The sequence below is a fragment of the Penaeus chinensis genome, chromosome 35, assembly GCF_019202785.1.
Source record: "Penaeus chinensis breed Huanghai No. 1 chromosome 35, ASM1920278v2, whole genome shotgun sequence".
Classification (NCBI taxonomy): Eukaryota; Metazoa; Arthropoda; class Malacostraca; order Decapoda; family Penaeidae; genus Penaeus; species Penaeus chinensis.
The window spans coordinates 36,611,015-36,616,277 of record NC_061853.1 but is presented as its reverse complement, the minus strand read 5'-3'; positions in this window follow the sequence as shown (position 1 = coordinate 36,616,277).

Genomic DNA, 5,263 nt, shown 5'->3' with positions numbered 1-5,263 from the left:
CCCCATCTCTACAAAATTCTTAAATAATCTATTTAGCCCAGCCAAATTGGACCGATTTTTCATGATCCCTCACACAGCTTCTCACACTTTCTGCTTTGACAACCTGCTTTCATTCCTCAAATGCATATACATCCTTCACTTGATCTAACCCCTTTACATTACCTTACCCAACCTTAACCCATTTACTCGTCAATTCCTTTGCCCAGCTTTGACAACTAATCACTAACTCAACCACCCTTAACTACCATTTACTATAGTGCTACATGACCTCAGATGTCTAGCACATTTAAGTTGCTTTTAACCATTAACCATTAACCATATGGTAATCCCATCCCTGCAGACCCCCCCAATCCCTTGCCCGTTGTTGTCGTGGGGGGGGGGGGGGGGGCTTAGGAAGCGGAGACTGGGACCCAATGCTGGGGAACTCCCCAACCTTGGGACTTAGCCCTCGACTCAACAAATTTTGCATGGTCTTTTTTTTCCCCTCCTACTTTTCCGTTTCTGTCCCTTCACCAACCCCTTCTACTATCCACTTCCTAAGGTGTGAGAGCCGTGCTGAAAGGATGAAAGGCTGACTTTGTGCCAGTCCTGAACGGCCTGAAGGAGCCATGGGCACGGTATTCCCCTGCTTTAGTTGTCTAGCCCTTACCCCTCAAGCGACCCTGAGGGGTGGACCATTTCTCTCCCCAACATACTCCAGGCTTATCATGGCCAACAATTAATAACCATTAACCATTAACCATACCATTACTAGAGGCAATTGCCTCTTCATCAAATAGCTCCACCAATTCAAACTCGCCCGATTCCCTGACCCCAGGCTCTCCTTTGACCACGGCTCTGAACACTACAACTAATACCCCCTCCTCAATGCCGACTAGTACAGTATCCACCCTAATCAACACCCCAGGAGACATTTCTACTCCCAACATGCTCAACTTCAACAACTATACACCCACAACCTTCTTCTTCAACTACCCCATCCTCCCTTATTACTACCTTACAACCTTATTGTCCACCTCCCCATAACACTACCTCCCTCTTCCACATGCCCCCGTCCTTCTACTACCCCCATCTCTACAAAATTCTGAAATAATATATTTAGCACAGCCAAATGGGACCAATTTTCGTGATCCCTTCCACAACTTCTCACACTTTCTGCTTTGACAACCTGTTTTCATTCCTCCAATGCATATACATCCTTCACTTGATCTAACCCCTATACATTACCTTACCCAACCTTAACCCATTTACTCGTCAATTCCTTTGCCCAGCTTTGACAACTAATCACTAACTCAACCACCCTTAACTACCATTTACTATAGTGCTACATGACCTTAGATGTCTAGCACATTTATTTTGCTTTTAACCATTAACCCATCCCTGCAGAACCCCATCCAATCCTCAATACTTGAACTGGAACTGTTTCTATCTCCCCAGCAAATTGCCCAATATATGACAAAGATTGGTCAGATTGTGGAGAAGACTTACTCGCCTGTCTCACAGACTATGATGCAACATCAGTACAATGCTACTCCATTCCTCCCAGAGGTCATCGTAAGAAACCCACTAACATTGCCAAAATTTCTTTCCGTAGACATGACCTTCCCTTTAATGTTTACATAGTTGGAGAATCCCTCCCTGTCCGACCATACCAACCTCCTCCTCGTCAGTGCCAAAATTGTTGGCGTTTAGGACACCCAGCCAAACATTGCCGTTCCACAGTCAGATGCCCGCTGTGTGCCCAACCTGGCCATACTCGATCAAACTGCTCTGCACAATCACGCACATGTGCCAACTGTGGCGGACCCCATAATGTATTTTATAGGAGCTGCCCCAACTACAAATTTGAGTCTGAGGTAGCAACACTCAGATTTAGGCTTGGACTCACTCTACGTGAAGCCAGACAGGAAGCACGTCGACGAGGTTTTTCTCTTACTCCCTACCCCAGTAATGTCGCTCACTCTGCCACTCCCCCCTACCTCCCAAGCTCCTACACCTGTAGTGATCGGCACTGAAGGATGATCTCTCGCAAGATTAAGTAGAAGTCTCACTGCCACTACCCATTTAATTACCGTATGGGAACGGGATGTCAGTGTTGTGAGATGATGATAGTGTAAGGGAAAGGAGAGACAGTAAGTGTGTGTGTGAGAAAGAGAGGAGTGTAAGTGTGAGTTTGGTAAGCGTGAATTTAGCCGAAGGAGACGTGTGCGGGGGGATGACTCCCCAAACGCAGTATGATGCCGAGGTGTGTGCCACTGTTTCCCGGTCTGAAATTTACCCTCATCTACTGTTTACTCCGTCTCAGTTCCTGGGGTCTTGTTCTCCCACTTCACAATTAACGCGAGGGTTAAATTATAGAACTTATCGAATTTATAATTTATTAAATGAGAAGGATATCACTGAACATAAAACACTAAAAGGATATCACTGAACGTAAAAACACTAAAAGGATATCACTGAACGTAAAAACACTAAAAAGGATATCACTGAACGTAAAAACACTAAAAGGATATCACTGAACGTAAAAACACTAAAAGGATATCACTGAACGTAAAAACACTAAAAGGATATCACTGAACGTAAAAACACTAAAAGGATATCACTGAACGTAAAAACACTAAAAGTATATCACTGAACGTAAAAACACTAAAAGGATATCACAACGTAAAAACACTAAAAGAACACATGAAAGTAAAAACACTAAAAGAACACATGAACGTAAGGACAGAGGCCTTACGCATTACCGAGGCACCGGTCTGCAAATCTTTTTACTCAACTAGAAGTACACAAATGTACTATCGGACCTAATTCCGATAATTCCCACGACCACTTAGCTTTTGGGAAAGGCCCATCCCGGGGTTCCACAGCGACTGCTCACAGCCAATGACCAATGACCAATCTCTCGCCATGCCCCTCTGGTCTTCCCTCTATGCCTCGTGGCGTGCAAAGTATATAATTAAGGAGGGGAATCTTTCCATTAATTGAATTTTAAAATTTATATTAGAAAAATTAAAAGTTACGAAATAAACATGTAAAAGTAATAAAAGAGATAAAATAATAGATTCCCTCCTACTCATTAATTTCCTTATTCGTAATGCGTTTCCTTCGTTCTTGTGCTCATGTGTCCGGGTATAAATAACAATATAATATAAAACTTTTTAATAGTTATAAAAACAAACAAATACAAAAAAACAATAAGAGGATGGAAGTAGCCGCGTCTTCTTTCCAGGGGCACGTTTTCTATGCGGGTGTGGAGCCGCAGGGCGAATGTAGAGCATCCTCACCCTCGGGAGATAAATAGTTTCTTAAAGCGGTCCGGAGATACCCTTTTCCACCCTTTTTGCATGCCTGCGGGATAGTTAAAGTGAGAGGGAGTATGAGAACACTTCACCGTCGTGGTCACGGTGAAAACCGTGATTCACGACACACCCTCTCCTGAACCTACCCCCCCTCCATCTAACTTCCCCTCTTCTACCTCCTACCTTCCCCAGTCAAATTCTTTGGCCATCCTAAATCCAGACACTCCAATCTCTACTACAGCCCCAACACCTTCCCCTCTCCCTCCCCGCACTACCCGCAGCAGACAGACTAAACTTTCCATCCCCTCTTCCCCTACCACACAATCACCTCCACCTTCCTTTGCCCCTATTCAGACACCAGACTTCTCTTCCCCCCCCTCACAAGAAAACCTTTATCTCACAAAACTCCCCAACCAACTCCATTACAGAAACTCTTGAAGATATTCAAAACTACATAATCGAGTCCTAAAACTGACACTCATCCACCTTCAAATTCTACAACTCCCGCTCCCTCCACACAAAAAGTGATGTGTGGACCTCTCTCTATGCTTCCCTTCTCTTCATTTAGATTTCTACTGGTCAGTTCTAGACCACTTACCCTATAGTGACCACTTTCCTGTTTTCATTTCTCCTACTTCATATGTACCACTTCCTAACTCCCCACGCTGGTGCTTTGATTGAGCCGACTGGCGTACTTTCACTTCACTCTCTGCTATTCATATCCCTCCATCCTCCCTCTCATCCATTTCGGAAATGATACAATGTTTCACAACTACAGTCCTAATAGGTGCCTATTCCTCGAACCTCAAGACCTCCAAATGTGTTCCATGGTGTAATTCTGATTGCACTAAAGCACTTCGCTTAAAACGTGCAGTCTGGAACAGTTACCGCTACAAACGAGGTACCCCAAATCAACTATCAGCTCTTTTCTCCTTTTAAAGATCATCTGCCTGTCTTCGTCGTACAATCCGGAATAGTAAAACAAATCGCTGGCGAAATTGTTTCCTCAACAACATCTACATTTATCTCAACTGTTTGGCGCCGGATCCATAAACTATCAGGCAAACATCCCCCCATCCAGCCCCCGTCCTCCATATTCGAGACACCCTCATCTCTGATCCTCTCCAAGTTGCCAATGAATTGGGTGATTATTTCACCAGGTCAGTAGTGGTTCTCTCATTTCTCTTCTATTAAAACCATCAGGGAACGCACCCCCATTATCTTCACCCTATTCCCTGCTGAGTCCTATAATGCTCCTTTTTACTTCCCCTGAACTCAGTGCTGCCCTACAATCGTGCCGCAACACTCATGAAGACCCTGACGGTATTCACTACCGTATGCTCTGATAACTCCCATCTTCCTCCTTATCCTTCCTATTAACAATTTACAACCGCATATGGACATCAGGAAATTTTCCTTCTTATTGGCGAGAAGCTCTTATCCTCCCCTTCCTGAAACCCAATAAATCGGGTACCCTCCCTCAAGACTATCGCCCCATCGCACTAACAAGCTGATTGTGCAAACTACTGAAGCGAATGGTTAACTTCCGCTTAATGTGGTATCATGAATCTCATAATCTTCTCTCTTCTTCCCAGTTTGGTTTTCGCCATGCCCGAAGCACAGCTGACCCCCTTGCTCATTTTCAGACATATATTACATCTGCATTTGCACGCCATGAATCCGTACTAGCTAAATTTTTTGACTTAGAAAAAGCATATGATACGACATGGAGGCACCATATTCTCCAACAATTGTACTCTCTAGACATACGGGGAAACATGGGTGTCTTCATAAAGTCTTTCCTCTCCCAACGCACTTTCCAGGTCAAAATTGCTTCTGCTACATCATCTTTCTTTCCTCAAATCGAAGTACCATTTTATTCCTTCATGCTGTTAATGACATTATCTCAGTTCTACCACCAGGAGCCTGGTCATCACTATACGTTGATGATTTAACCATCTATG